This window comes from Onthophagus taurus, chromosome 7 (genome assembly GCF_036711975.1).
Source record: "Onthophagus taurus isolate NC chromosome 7, IU_Otau_3.0, whole genome shotgun sequence".
In the NCBI taxonomy this organism is placed as follows: Eukaryota; Metazoa; Arthropoda; class Insecta; order Coleoptera; family Scarabaeidae; genus Onthophagus; species Onthophagus taurus.
In genome coordinates, this window is record NC_091972.1 from 15,101,607 (window position 1) to 15,117,907 (window position 16,301).

General features: G+C 32.1%; 1 protein-coding gene and 1 long non-coding RNA gene across 5 annotated transcripts in view; one reads left to right on the top strand and one right to left on the bottom strand.

The window, feature by feature from the left end:
* The window catches only part of LOC111425506 (Hormone receptor 3), a 175,280-nt gene that overhangs the window by 69,914 nt on the left and 89,065 nt on the right, over window positions 1-16,301 (top strand). The gene's annotated exons all lie outside the window — the stretch shown is intronic.
* On the bottom strand, window positions 14,691-15,235 carry LOC111419839 (uncharacterized). Of its 2 annotated transcripts, XR_002707020.2 has the most exons (3): window positions 15,069-15,211; window positions 14,928-15,011; window positions 14,691-14,828 (listed from the first exon to the last, which is right to left on the bottom strand). It is a non-coding gene; the product is annotated as an uncharacterized lncRNA (long non-coding RNA). The 2 variants fall into 2 exon arrangements; XR_002707019.2 differs by having other exon boundaries at window positions 14,691-15,011; window positions 15,069-15,235.

Sequence of the window (16,301 nt, forward strand, 5' to 3'; positions counted from 1 at the left end):
GAGATAACCGTTCCTGTCATATATTTTTTTGTGTTGTGCTCGCCGTTGATCGCGTCCGTTTTGCATAAACTTCCATTTTAAACGATAAAAACCCGGTTGAATTTGTTGACGTGATGGCCGGTGTATTTACAGGACATTTTTGAACTGATATAAATTCACAATAAAATTTTTAACGATTCAGTTCATTTCACGTTTTAAAATACGCTCGTTTCTGTCACCTGTAACATTTATTCGTTTTAACCATATCTTGATTGTGCGTTTTTAAATTTTAATTTTATCAATTAACCCAAATCTTAAGAATGATACATATGTAAGTGGGTATGCTTTATTGTTGTTGTAATGAAATGTGCAGTGGATTTATGGGGAAACCTGTTTGTAATAATGGCTTCTGAAAATTCAAATGACACTTGAATAAAGTTATAAAGTCTAGATAACGTTCGACAACGACATAAAGGACAAGATAACACACGCGTCCTCACATTACAACCAAACGAATGGTCGCGAATGTTTCGTGAAAAACTGTATACAGCAATGACACGTAGAACATAAATATACAGCTGAGCGGTACCTCTTCGGGTACCGTTAACGCCATACGGATCATCGACTAGTGCACGGCCGCAGTAGAAGAAGAAGAATGCCAACCAACAGATTTTACAAGCAGATACCGGCAAATTACGCCTTATTACGGCCATTTTTATCGGTGCAATGGTCCTGCGGTGCAGGACCTTTGCGGTATCTGATCCTTCCCGTGCGGATCGGTAACGTTTCTTTGAAAGGTTACCGGCCATTGTTCTGGTAAAAGTTTCAATAACAATAACAACAGACGACGTAAGGATCTTTCGATGATGCGCTCTGCTTGATTCATCTCATTCGAAAGGAATCAAAATATACAATAAAAAAGTATATTGAAATAAGTTTCATAACGATTTTTTAAGTACTTCTTAAAAATAGCAGAGTAGAGCTAACACTAGCACTAAAACTAACACTAGGCATAGAACTAGAAACATTCGGGTTTAGCCGTGCGTCTCTTAAGGGTTAAAATCGAAATCGTTTCAAATTTGACACATTTAATAACAAAGTGGCTTCTAACTCAAAATATAAATGTTGTGGATGCGAATGATATTAATAAAAATTGTTCGTAATACATCGCAAAGGCATAATCCATGAACGATTTCGTTCCAAGAATTTCGAATTTTTAGTCATAACCAGTAAAATCATCAAATCTCTAAATTGACGTTTTTGGATAACAATTCTTGTTGTAACTTGCAAAGTAGAATTGTTAGGAAAAAATGTTGTGGATGAAATTTGTTGGAATAAGATGATATATCATTTCTATTAAGGGTTTATAACCAAATATAATTAACGTAGCAGGATTAAAATCGAAATCGTTTCAAATTTGACACATTTAATAAGAAAGTGGGTTCTAACTCAAAATTTAAATGTTGTGGATGCGAATGATATTAATAAAAATTGTTCGTAATACATCGCAAAGGCATAATCCATGAACGATTTCGTTCCAAGAATTTCGAATTTTTAGTAATAGCCAGTACAACCATCAAATCTCGAAGTGGACGTTTTTGGATAACAATTCTTGTTGTAACTTGCAAAGTAGAAGTGGTAGGATAAAATGTTGTGGATGAAATTTGTTGGAATAAGATGATATATCATTTCTATTAAGGGTTTATAACCAAAAATAATTAATGTAGCAGGATTAAAATCGAAATCGTTTCAAATTTGACACATTTAATAACAAAGTGGGTTCTAACTCAAAATTTTAATGTTGTGGATGCGAATGATATTAATAAAAATTGTTCGTAATACATCGCAAAGGCATAATCCATGAACGATTTCGTTCCAAGAATTTCGAATTTTTAGTCATAACCAGTAAAATCATCAAATCTCTAAATTGACGTTTTTGGATAACAATTCTTGTTGTAACTTGCAAAGTAGAAATGGTAGGAAAAAATGTTGTGGATGAAAATTGTTGGAATAAGATGAGATATCATTTCTGTTAAGGGTTTATAACCAAAAATAATTAACGTAGCAGGATTAAAATCGAAATCGGTTCAAATTTGACACATTTAATAACAAAGTGACTTCTAACTCAAAATTTAAATGTTGTGGATGCGAATGATATTAATAAAAATTGTTTGTAATACAACGCAAAGTCATAATCCATGAACGATTTCGATTCAAATATATCGAATTTTTAGTAATAGCCAGTACAACCATCAAATCTCGAAATGGACGTTTTTGGATAACAATTCTTGTTGTAACTTGCAAAGTAGAAGTGGTAGAAAAAAATGTTGTGGATGAAATTTGTTGGAATAAGATGATATATCATTTCTATTAAGGGTTTATACCAAAAAATAATTAACGTAGCAGGATTAAAATCGAACTCGTTTCAAATTTGACACATTTAATAACAAAGTGACTTCTAACTCAAAATTTAAATGTTGTGGATGCGAATGATATTAATAAAAATTGTTCGTAATATATCGCAAAGTCATAATCCATGAACGATTTCGTTTCAAGTATATCGAATTTTTAGTAATAGCCAGTACAACCATCAAATCACGAAATGGACGTTTTTGGATAACAATTCTTGTTGTAACTTGCAAAGTAGAAGTGGTAGAAAAAAATGTTGTGGATGAAATTTGTTGGAATAAGATGATATATCATTTCTATTAAGGGTTTATAACAAAAAATAATTAACGTAGCAGGATTAAAATCGAACTCGTTTCAAATTTGACACATTTAATAACAAAGTGACTTCTAACTCAAAATTTAAATGTTGTCGATGCGAATGATATTAATAAAAATTGTTCGTAATACATCGCAAAGGTATAATCCATGAACGATTTCGTTCCAAGAATTTGGAATTTTTAGTCATAACCAGTAAAATCGTCAAATCTCTAAATTAACGTTTTTGGATAATAATTCTTGTTGTAACTTGCAAAATAGAAGTGTTAGGAAAAAATGTTGTTGGAATAAGATGATATATGATTTCTATTAAGGATTTATAACCAAAAATAATTATTACCAACGTACGTGGTTAAAATCGAAACCATTTCAAATTTGACACATTTAATAACAAAGTGAGTTCTAAGTTCTAACTCAATATTTAAATGTGTGGTTGCAAATGATATTAAAACCAATCACAATACCGTTTAATTAATAATTGGCTGTTCATTATTAGTAATGTTTATTAGTTAATGTTTCAATTACATCTTTTAATTATACGTCTATCAAGACAATGATCCAATAAATTTTTTCCTTTTTGTTATTTTAGTATACTTTATAATATCGCGTTGTTTCATACAAAATCCTATTTAACTCTACCTATAATATATAGAGTTTATGAACAATAATCATTATTAGATTCGATCGTAGTTAAACAACAAATATTTTTAGCTAAACTGAGTAATAAACATTTATTATTGTTTCAAATAAAGTTCTACATCCGGTTTATGCATTATGCTATAAATTAGTATGAAGCTTATATACTTTAAAGTCAAGTAAATCCATGGCAACTATAATTTTTGGTCTGGCTAGTAGCTAAATTTTACATTTAATAAGTTTGTCTGAAAACGGCTTCACATTTGGCATGATAGTATTCAACAAATCCACGGATTACGACATCAATATTAACTCATCCTGTATATCAACAAGAATTCTATTTTAGATTTGTTTTTTTACACTATTCAGGGATTCTTTATAACTTGTAGTTGCGGCCATTCTCATCATTTTATATCGTCTAACCAAGATACGTTGTTTTATCGTAACTAATTATTAGGTGGAAGATCACTTTAATAACACATAATATGTTTTTATGAATATCACTTCATTTGGTTGGATTGAAAAACATTGTTACCAACACCCACGTTATCTATCCCATATAATAACACAGTTTAGGAGGTATAATTTTGGATATTTGTTATTTGGTTCGCAAAAAATCGATGGCATCACAACATGGAGTTCGAATCTGCATTATAAATTTTTGGATTGTAAAAAAACCTACGCGAAGTTAGCCCTCAATTCCAGCGCCCTATTGGATAGGGTTTTACCTGCATAGTATTTTGATGATAATAAGAGAACCTTTCAACCGATTTCGATGAACAATACCTCGTTCACAAGCTTAATTGTTTTCCAATCGATAATAGAGATCTCTTTTGAATTTCGCTAAAACGCCAAAATAATGCAAAAAGCGACTTTATTAAAGTAGTCATAATTCGGAAACCGTAGATTCGCCATAGTTTCTTCCATCGAATGCCCGGTCTTAATTCTTTCATGTTAACCTTCTATAGCCCTCAAAATAATTAGGCTTGTTGTTTATACACGCATGAATGCCCGAAAGTAAGAACGAATTAATTTAGATTAAATCGCTTATAACTAGAGAACTAGCAACGTAGAGGATGTCGAAATGCCCGATTCGATTAATATGCAAGAATTTCGATTAAAACACAAAAACAATTTAATGAAACACAATAATTATCAATTGACCAAATTTAGTCACCAATATCGATTGATAGTATGATCACAATGAATACGAAGGTGTAAATTTCGAAATAGATACAAGATGTCTTTGTTATGGTCAGCTATCTCATGCTTCAAACCACACCGATGCTTCAAAGACACTTGAATCCGAAGTAGGTATAGGCATTAAAAAACTAAAACACAACATTTTCGGTAAAATACGCCTGACACCTCCCGACATAAAGGAACAAGACCTTAGAGCAATACTAAGGTTCATCAAGGACCTATATTTGCCCTAAACTTTTGGAGGGTTTAAGTTATAACAGATCTTATAGGTCGCGGTGACGAGAGTGGCTCGCAGTAATTATAATAATAATAATAATATATTATAATATACTATTTCACTTTTGTCTGCAAAATTCTTCAAAATTTTTTGAACCTGAACGAGTTGAGTGCTTGAAAAAAATCAAGATTATAATATTAGTATGAAATATAAATAAAAAATAAGCTGTAATTAGGGTTTTCTTTAGATTAGTCTCGTGATAACCACGAACATATAAATCATAACGTGGACAGCTATTAAGATCCTGATTATTAAATGACCGTTTTAATCAATCAACGCGTGCACCCGCGGCGTGTTTATTTGCCTATACGTCCCCGAGTTAAATCATTACTCTTGTACAGTTTGCGTAAAGTACACGGCAAGTGTCCATATACGGCAGTGGGTCGGTCATAGTAAATACGCCTGCCGCTTACCTATCCGTTCATTTTATGAATTGATCGGTATAACCGTTCGTCTTATTTGATGTAGTGGCAATTGGGAACGTTTATTTTGACATTTGTATGTCGCAGATATGTTTTCATTTGATTTTGTCATATAAAAAAATACAACAATTTACGATTGAGATTTTATAAAACGATTTAATGTTTTTATTTTTTATGGGAATTGGAAACAGACATGATCAAGGATACAAAAGTTACCTCTCTACTAGTGATGGAACGTAAAGTGATTTTGCGAAAAGCCAGAAACCGGATATTCGGCATCCCTTCCGGCCGGATATCCGGTTATCCGGCATATCTATCCGGCCATTATGATTAAATGAAATTAATAAGAATGTTGATAAGATATGTCAACTTATTTGGATCCAAGATACAAAATAAACTTTTTTGATGCTGATTTAACTAACGAAGCAACTCTAAAATGAGGATACTTTAATTAAGGGGGGAAATTCATTTAGAACCGTCAAAAAACTCAAATTTTTTTTTCCATAAAAATTTGCCTGAACATCTTAAGAATGTGATAGCAAAATTTTAAAGCGAAATTCTAAGTACTTCCGTTAAAACAGCATATTTTCCCGTACTGGCAATAATTATCGCTGGGAAAAATCTATTATTGCTTTTATGTTCATCCCTCCCACTAAATCGGATATTATACTGATAGTATAAATTCAAAACACCAAATTTGAGTTTCTTTAGTCTTGAATGTGAGATATAACTCTTAATATTCAAAATGTTTTTGTATCCGAAATGTAGTAATGCGTCTAGGGCGCGAAAACGCCATTTTCATGGGAATCAGCGTACTAAAAAAGAAGAATAAGAAGTTGCAGGATAGACTGCAAGTGCAAAAAAACTGTCCACTGGAAGAACTGAACATATTGTACCGAATAGTCAACATTCCTATCGTTTGATAGAGTTTTTTTACCGTGTTCAGTGGTTTGGCTAATGTTGGTATTTGTTGCAAATATAAAGATACCATACAATTTGAGGTGGATGGAATGAGATGTCTTGGGTTCAAGCTCGTTTTGCTTTGTCGTTATGGCCGAAGAGACATAAATCCGGGACCGTTAATTCAAACTGGTTATGAAGTAAATCGTAGAATTGTTTTTGTTATGCATCTGCTGGGCATTGGGAGGCAATTTTAGTTTACAATTTTATGGATATATGCGACGGATTGAGTAATATAGAAGAACGCAAAGAATATATTGATTGGTATGAAGAACACAAAGAAAATTGCATGAAAACTTACGAAGGGTCCGCCGGTAAAATGGAAGTCGATGCAATTGCAGAGATGTTTTTCAGATCCGAAGAAAAGTTTGGTGTAAAATACGGCAATTATATAGGGGACGGAGATTCCAAAACGTTCAAAGCAATTTTAGAACAAAATCTATTTGGCGACGATTTTCCAGTAATTAAAAATTAATGTATTGGACATGTTGAAAAGAGGATGGGCTCCCGACTACGAAACATTAAAAAAAACATACAAACTTGGCGGAAAAGGAAAATTGACAGATGCTCTAATCAGAAAACTTGCGACATACTACGATCTTGCTATCCATAAAAATATCAACAGTGCAGAGGACATGAAAAAAAGTGATAATGGCTAGTTATTATCACATGTGCTCTACAGATGAACATCCAAATCACCAATACTGTCCGTCAGGATCCGAGAGCTGGTGCAAAAAGCTAAATCAAATGGGTCGGATTCCTTGATGAAGCATCCAGCGCCATTGTATCCAGATGTTCAGAAACACATATTCAATTTATGAAGATTTATCCCAAGAAAATTTATTAATAAGATGTTTGGGGGGCCACACTCAAAATGCCAATGAAAGTTTCAACTCCATTATTTGGCGATTGGCTCCAAAGCACCTAAATTCTGGCTTAAAAATAGTGGAAATTAGTACATATATTGCGGCTAGTTTATTTAATGAAGAAACAGTAGCATTTTGGAAATAATTAATAAAATAAATATAATTATTGGGAGGCAAGCCAAAAAGCACAAAAAGACAAGTTGGCGATCGAAAGTGAATTTTAGGAAGAAGCTGAAGGTCTGTTATATGGTCCGGGTATTGCAGACTAGCCAACAAGTTATTTTTAATTGAAAGAAATTTGTTTTTACGACTTGAAACTTTAACGCGTTTTTTCTCAAATCAATTTACACCTTATAAGCACGATAAATAATAAACTACTTGATCCTTGGATCCTTCAAGAAATTAATTTTATAGCGAATTTTGAAAGTTATCGATCAAAATTGCAACATCGAAAATTTTATCAAAACTTCAAATATTGTTTTCTCGAAAACTAAAAGTTATTTTTCAAAACGTCTTGGTTCATTGGAAAGACGACACTTTTATTAACATTTTGCGAAATTTTCATACTCATATTCCAAGAAATCAATTTTATACGAATTTTTAAAATTTAATCAGCTAAAATTGCAAAATTCGAAAAACATGTCGATTATTTCAAAAATGTGTTTCTCCAGAACTAAAAGTGATTTTTTAAAACGGCTTTTTGCATTAAAAAGAGGATAATATAATTAATAATTGGTGGTATTTCCACAAGGATCCCTCAAGAAATTAATGTTATAGCAATCGATGAAAATTGCAACATTGAAAATTTAATCAAAACTTCAAATATTGTTTTCTCAAAAACTAAAAGTTATTTTTCAAAACATGTTGGTTCATTGGAAAGACGACACTTTTATTAACAGTTTGGGAAATTTTTATACTCATATTCCAAGATATGGATTTGATACGAATTTTTAAAATTTAATCAGTGAAAATTGCAAAATTCGAAAAATTGTCGATTATTTCAAAAATTTATTTCTCAAGAACTAAAAGTGATTTTTCAAAACGGCTTTTTGCATTAAAAAGAGGATACTTTAAGTAATAATTGAAGGTGATAACAGCGACAGTTTTATTAGTAATGAATGTGATAATGAATTACAAGGGAAGAGAAGAAAACTAGACGAAACTGCAACAAGAGATTTTATATATCCGGATATTTGGTAAATATTCGGATCCGGCCGGATAGGCCGGATACCGGATAGTTGCCGGATATCCGTTCCACCACTACTCTCTACTAATATTTAGAGTAACATGTATTGTATCTAATCTCAATTTTTGTTTTTTTGATAGAATCCATGTTGCAGGTTTAAATGAGGTATTAATAATAAGAAAAGGCTTTAAAAAACTTCTTTCCTGCTTTATTTTATAAATTTCCTCGGTACCTGTTTCGACCTTTACATTTTTCAATATTTAACATAAATTAACAACATATCGAGCTTCTTTAAACATATATAAGAAACTATTATTTAAACTTTAATTAAAGATAACACGCTTAACCACTCTGAGTCGTACGAAAGATTCGGCTGATGATGATCTAATGTAAAGGCCGAAACCGGTACCGAGGAAATTTATAAAATAAAACAGGAAAGAAGTTTTTTAAAGCGTTTTCTTATTATTAATACTTAATTTTTTGATTAGAGAATTAGTGTCTTATCAAATATTATGGCAATAATTCAGTGAATGTAATTATCTTCGGAAATGAATCTTAGGTCAACTCTTGACCTTTAAACTCCAATTCACGTCAAGGAAATCAAACGTCTCAGAGAGTTTAATTAATTCTATGGGGTATTTGGTATTTGGTGGTGAGAATCGATAATGTTCCGCTAAATGAATGAACTTTAAGGTATTTTTTAATACTGATTAATTCGCATAGTTGCGGTTATAATTGTAATCGTACGATTAGGTTTAGAAATAAATACATATTTTACGAAAATAAAATAATGTTGGTTGACAAGGTTTCGATGGGAAAAGTGCGGAATTGTTGTCATCCTCGAGTTAATATAATTGTTAGCTATGTAATTATTTACTTATCCACGGGAGGGGTTTTGTAACGTCGACGCTGTTTGCGGTTTCGTCACACCGCAGATTGTTCCAACCGGTAATGATAGTTTACAGGTAGAACCTCGTGGATCGGTAGTGACGAAACATCCAAGTCTTCTCTCTTTTAAAACTCATTCTTCGCAGGGATAAGGCTAATCGACGTTCGGCGTAGAACCAGATTTATCGATATGAGAACTTCTGAGACCTCCCTCGCATTGTCTATTGTTTCCTTCCAAGTCGGTGTTAAGAAATCGCGTTCGTTCTTTCGTTCGTTGTGCCGCCGGAAAAAATCTTCACTACCTAATTAATCACAGCCGCGGCGATGATAAAATGAACGGGGAATGGTAAATAAATAAATAAACCGTGCTTTCGATTTCAAAGAAAATCTTCCGTCGTGAACATATGGCGTCGATCCAACACGGCCAACGTTCAAAGCACCGCGCCAAGGTCTTATTGCCCAATATTTCAATTCGCGCGCGGACAATCACTTCATGGGGTCTCTTGTCAAAACGAGCAAGAAAGAAAAATTCGCAATAGGCGGGTTTAGTTCTTTCCATTCGTAAAACACGCGTCATCGACAGCCACGTGTGCGTCGATTTCTCTACACACACTCTCTCTCTTACTTGCACATATACACACACTCACGTGCCTGAAGGATGCAAATAAATACCTGCGGGCTCGTAAATAAGCCCCGATAAGCTTGCGCAAGAAACTAGATTTCGGCTGCTCATTATTTTCAACAACTTTCACCGTCCAACAGCTTCCTAATGTGCGGGCCACCAAAATTGCCACTCTAAAAATCGATTCACTCTTGCTCAATACCCGCACAACACATTCGCCGCTTAATTAAACGCCAAGGAAAAAAAATGATCGCGCACATTGCGCTAATTGGAATGGTTCTTCCAACTCTGGGAACCGTTTTGCAAATAAAGATCCGCGATTTATCGTGACGAATCGCTTCTCAAATCGATTCTTTTTAACTGTGGGATTTTAGCCATCCTCTTTTACTCCTTCTTTGTTAATGATGACAACATTGATCACCTTAAAAGGAAGTCTTTCCGAAATCGTTATTATAATCACTCTAATTATTGATGGTCGAGTGGCTTATTACGGTTATTTAATCTATTCTTAGAATTGACGTCGATCGGGATATGAATATCTTATGAAACGGTCTGAAATCGACAACACCGTTGACGATTGCGATAAAAGCCGTCGTCAGCCGCGGTTGGTTTTGAACGCAATGAAAGTATCAGAGCACGTTGAATGTTAATGCGCCCCTTGTCGATGATGCAAGAATTGAAGACGTTCACTACACGCATCATTTTATTTATCAGAAGAGTTTTGTCCTTCCTCTTTCTCGATTCTTGCAAATGCAAACGTTAAAAGTAGTCACGTAAAAATCAACATCTTCGCTGGATCAATTAGGCCCGTCATCGTCATTACTAATAGCCTTAATGGATTTTTAGCGGATGCTTTTAGCGTGTAATTTTTTTTGTGTGGAAAGTGATGGTGTTACAGAAACTTTCGTATTATTTAATTTCTATAATTAAGGTTTTCGATAAGTTAATTACATATATTTCCTTATAATTAGTATAATTACTTAAAATTGTTGAAAATAATCAATCATGATTTGTTAATTCTTCTTCTAATTTTAGTTAGAAATCTTGTATTAGGTCTAATGTTAGTTTTACGTACCATTCAAAAATTGAATTAGTCTCAAGTCTCCCCACTTTGTTATATCCAACCAATTTCTGTTTTTTAGCAACAAATTGTTTATGGCACTAACTCCGTATTCAACTAAATATGAAGATGTAAACGGCAACAATAGTTCTCTTGTGCATTTAGTTGCATTTGGCTGTTTAATTTCGGTTTCTTCACAAAGCCATGCTTTCCTTTTCGCTCCTTTTATATTAAAAAAAAGTTTTAATTGACTCATCATTCTGCATTTCTGCGAGTTCTTCTTGATGCTGCATATTTGAAATGCTAGAGAAATCTACCAAGGTTCCATCCAGGTTGGAAAATGCATTTGTTTTAAATCCGCCGATAAAATTTTCAGATGATGGACAATAACATTTATAAGATTTTATATTGTATTATTCATTTATATTAGATTTATTGGTATTATTTCGTTTATTTAGTCTAGTATGAAATGTATCGAGCCAACGAGTTTAGGGTTTTTTATTGTATTATTTTGTTTGTTTGGTTAAGTGTTGAAATGCGTTGAGCTGTTTATATTTAAGTTTTTGGGTAAGGATTTTGGGTATAATTCCAATTGGTTATGATCCTTTGCATTCACAAGAGTTTTATTTGTTCCTTGAGTTCATTATTTAACCCTTTTTGTCCCGACGGTACTTTAAAGTACCGGTAGTTTTAAACACTCATTTTAAATCATTTTAAAAAGAAAGCATTGAGCTTTAATTTAAAATAAGTCTCATTCCTTAATTTCAATAAACACGGCTTCCAGGAATTTTCAAACTAGCATCTTTTTTGGCACTTTTAGGTTATACGAAAATGTAAGTTTTATTTCAACGTTTCTTTTCTCAATATTTTTCCAATCCAACCCAACAATTATTATACATCATTTTAAAGAGAAAGCTTTGAGCTTTAATTTAGAACAAGTTTCATTCCTTAATTTCAATAAACACAGCTTCCAGCAATTTTTAAATTAGCAACTTTTTTGACACTTTTAAGTTATACGAAAATGTAAGTTTTGTTTCAACATTTTTTTTCTTAATTTTTTCCCGATCCAACCCAACAATTATTATTCATCATTTTAAAGAGAAAGCTTTGAGCTTTAATTTAGAACAAGTTTCATTCCTTAATTTCAATAAACACAGCTTCCAGCAATTTTTAAATTAGCAACTTTTTTAACACTTTTAAGTTATACGAAAATGTAACTTTTGTTTCAACATTTCTTTTCTCAATATTTTTCCAATCCAACCCAACAATTATTATACATCATTTTAAAGAGAATGCCTTGAGCTTTAATTTACAATAAGTTTCATTCCTTAATTTCAATAAACACAGCTGCTAGGAATATTTAGATTAGCATCTTTTTTGACACTTTTAGGTTATACGAAAATGTAAGTTTTACTTCAACATTTCTTTTCTCAATATTTTTGCAATCCAACCCAACAATTATTATACATTATTTTAACGAGAATGCCTTGAGCTTTAATTTACAATAAGTTTCATTCCTTAATTTCAATAAACACAGCTGCTAGGAATATTTAGATTAGCATCATTTTTGACACTTTTAGGTTATACGAAAATGTAAGCTTTATTTCAACATTTCTGTTCTCAATATTTTTCAATCCAACCCAACAATTATTATACATCATTAAAAAAAAAAGCTTTGAGCTTTAATTTAAAATAAGTTTCATTCATTAATTTCAATAAATACAGCTTCCAGGAATTTTTAAATTAGCATATATTTTGACAATTTGAGGTTATACGAAAATGTAAGTTTTGCTTCAACATTTTTTTTCTTAATATTTTCCCAATCCAACCCAACAATTATTATACATCATTTTAAAGAGAAAGCTTTGAGCTTTAATTTAGAATAAGTTCCATTCCTTAATTTCAATAAATACGGCTTCCAGCAATTTTTAAATTAGCATATATTTTGACAATTTTAGGTTATACGAAAATGTAAGTTTTGTTTCAACATTTCTTTTCTCAATATTTTTTCAATCCAACCCAACAATTATTATACATCATTTTAAAGAGAAAGCTTTGAGCTTTAATTTAGAATAAGTTTTATCCCTTAATTTCAATAAATACGGCTTTCAGGAATTTTTAAATTAGCATCGTTTTTGACACTTTTAGCTTATACCAAAATGAAAGTTTTATTTCAACATTTTTTTTCTCAATATTTTTCCAATCGAACCCAACAATTATTATACATCATTTTAAAGAGAAAGCTTTGAACTTTAATTTAGAATAAATTTCATTCCTTAATTTCAATAAACACAGCTTCCAGGAATTTTTAAATTAGCATCTTTTTTGACGTTTTTAGGTTATACCAAAATGTAAGTTTAATTTCAACATTTTTTTTCTACACATTTTTCTGATCCAACATAACCATTATTATACATCATTTTAAAGAGAAAGCATTGAGCTTTAATTTAGAATAAGTCTCATTCCTTAATTTCAATAAATACGGCATCCAGGAATTTTTAAATTAGCATCTTTTTTAACATTTTTAGGTTACACAAAAATGTTAGTTTTAACTCAATACTCAACCCAACGATTATTATACATCGATTTAAACAGAAAACTTTAGGCTTCAATTTAAAATAAGTTTCATTTTTTAATTTCAATAAACTCGGCTTCCAGGAATTTTTGAATTAGCATCTTTTTTGACACTTAGATTGATAAGAGATGCGAAAATGTTAGTTTTTTCTCAATATTCTATCAGATTTTCGTCGTTCTGTAGCTACAGGTCTGATAAATAAATATTCAAATTTACTGCGTCCACGAAAATGTCGTAGCGCAAGTTCAAAAGAAAGAGGAAATTGTGAAAATTGTTCTGCCAAAGGTAGACCCTACTCAAAATGTACCGCGTGCAATGTTTATCTATGTTGTAATGAAAGAAAGATCTGTTTTTCTGAATATCATAATGTTATTTAGCTCAAGCAAGTTAAAACATCTCATGTTTCAAAGATCCGTTAACAGATTTTTCTTTCATATCAGGTTTTTTCGCTTAAAAATTCACTGAGGGTATCAAACAGTTCCATACATCTCTTCGACAGCCATCTTACTTCAGTGTGAAGTATAAGTCTCACATAGTCTTCGTTTTATTCTTTACAAAATAACTTGAAGAGGTACTTTCAGATTTAACAGCGTTGATACACTTTATAACTGAATTTAATATTCAATTAAAACCAGACGAAACTACAAGCATTTCTGGATTTTCATCTCTCATCAATTTTAGACAACTATTTTTCTTCCCCATTATATTAGGAGCACCATCTGCAGCACAAGATGTTATATTCAGCAAAATCACAGCAAACAACATTTTTTCATCAAAATCACCTTTATCAATATATCTTGCATAAGTCAAAACTACGGCCTCACTATCTTTCAAACTTGATTAATCTATTTCCGGGGACAATGTTCTTGTTTTCAGCTTTTCAATAAGTTGCATTTCAATATTTTCACTCATTTCGTCTATTTTTCTACTAACAGTATTGTTTTTTAGTGGCATAGCTTTATCATCTTTATCATCATTTTCCATAACCGTTTTGAGAAATGCTGACATCAAGGGTTTGATTACATTCTCCCCTATGGTATGATTTTTCCCCGATTTAGCGATGAATAATGAAATTTGATAACTAGCCTCAAGAGTACGATTGACAGTTCCGACCAGCAATAACGTACCAGCCAAGTAGGATAGCTTAATACAAATCGAATTTGGAGTTTCTATCTTGAAATTTAGACGTCAAAAATGCCTAAACCAGAAGCGATGGTATATTATTTTGGTACCCTATATTAATTTTCGAAAGCTCCTTAGGTAATTTTTAGTTAAAAAATTCAATTATTAAATTAGATTATAATACGATGTATTTATATGTACAGATCCCTTCTAATTACCTTATACGATAACATTTAAGACATAAAACAGTATTCTTGTCCAATTTCAAAGTTTTCAAGTATTTATATAGTGTTCGAAGTAATCTACACCTGAAAATTTTTTTTTTATTTTAAACATTTATTTTATATAAAATGTCTTTTGAAGTTTTTGCAAAAAATTTCCTGTACACGCATCATTATAAAAATCACCTGCACGAGCTTGAAGTCCGCTAAAATTTTTATACACCACCCCTTTGTGAATGCACGTCGATCTTTCCAGTAGAGTGAAAAAAACTGAAAAATATTCTTAATTTACTAAAAGAGTTTAAAATGTTACCTTGATAGTTGTACATAAATACATCGCCGTATCCAGAAATAAGAATATCCATACGATCACAATAAAAACAACTTCCCTTTGATTAGAACTTGCACAACCCATCACAAAAACATTTCAAACTTGACATATTTATTTTCTATACGACGTCGAGATCAAGTCGTTTCAAACCAATATTAATAAATTACCAAGGTAAAAAATTAATAACAATAAATTTGAAACTGTTATTGTATGGTTTTAGAGTAGAAAACACATTATGCATATCCATCTCTCTCTTTTTGTAAGATCTATTGTAGTGCGTTTTCCACATAACCAACCAAAATAGATCGCATTTGCTCGGCAATTTATTTTCTCCGCCCAGGGCTAGTATACACTGGCAGAGATAAACAACGTTGAAGTTCGAAACGTTGGCGTCACTCCTTAATTGCGTCCAACGTCGTCTTGGTCGCTACTGCGCCACCCCACAAATCTTCGAAACGACGTGACGACGCTAGTGTAAAGCTTTGAGTTTTGAAGATGAAAGCTTACCCATTGAGTCGCAAGCTTTATTAAAAGAACAATCGATTCACTGCGTCAAGAGTTACGAGTGTGGTCTTGTGGAAATTTATTTAGCACTCGGAGCTCCTTTCTTTTTGAATATTTCACAGGACATAACCGTTAAAAGGCGCTTTTTAAGGACAATATTAAAAACGTGCTTCGTGGAAGCACGCGAGAGTAACGGGGCTTCGAGCGCAAAAAGCTCGTAAATGCTTCTCGGTGATTTATAAGGAAATTTTGTGTATAAAGTTAACCACACGAGAACAGAATAAAGGGATAAATACAAGATAATTTTAGATTTGAACTGGTAATTGGCGGTTGGTAAAATTTCGTTTCCTGCCATTCGCAATCGGACGGAAAGTATAATTACGCCTTTAACACTACCCACAATAAATTAATACACGTATTAACATTTACGCAGAACTATCTCGAATTGCAATCTGCGAAATTTATTACTTATTGAGTAAATCAATTTCACATCGTTTTTATTTTGGGAACGCTAATAATAAAATTTGCAACCCAAAATCGTGTAATTTCGCCAATTAAATGTTATTAATTATTAATTGCTTGTCGGAATGATCATCGAGATGGGGCTTTTAAGTATTTTTATGTCGTCAGTAAGTGGAGGCTGGACGTAAGTATTTGCAAAAAATTGCTTTAAGTGGTTTACGCCGCTGCGGTGTGGCGTAATTGAACACAAATTTGATTGTTGT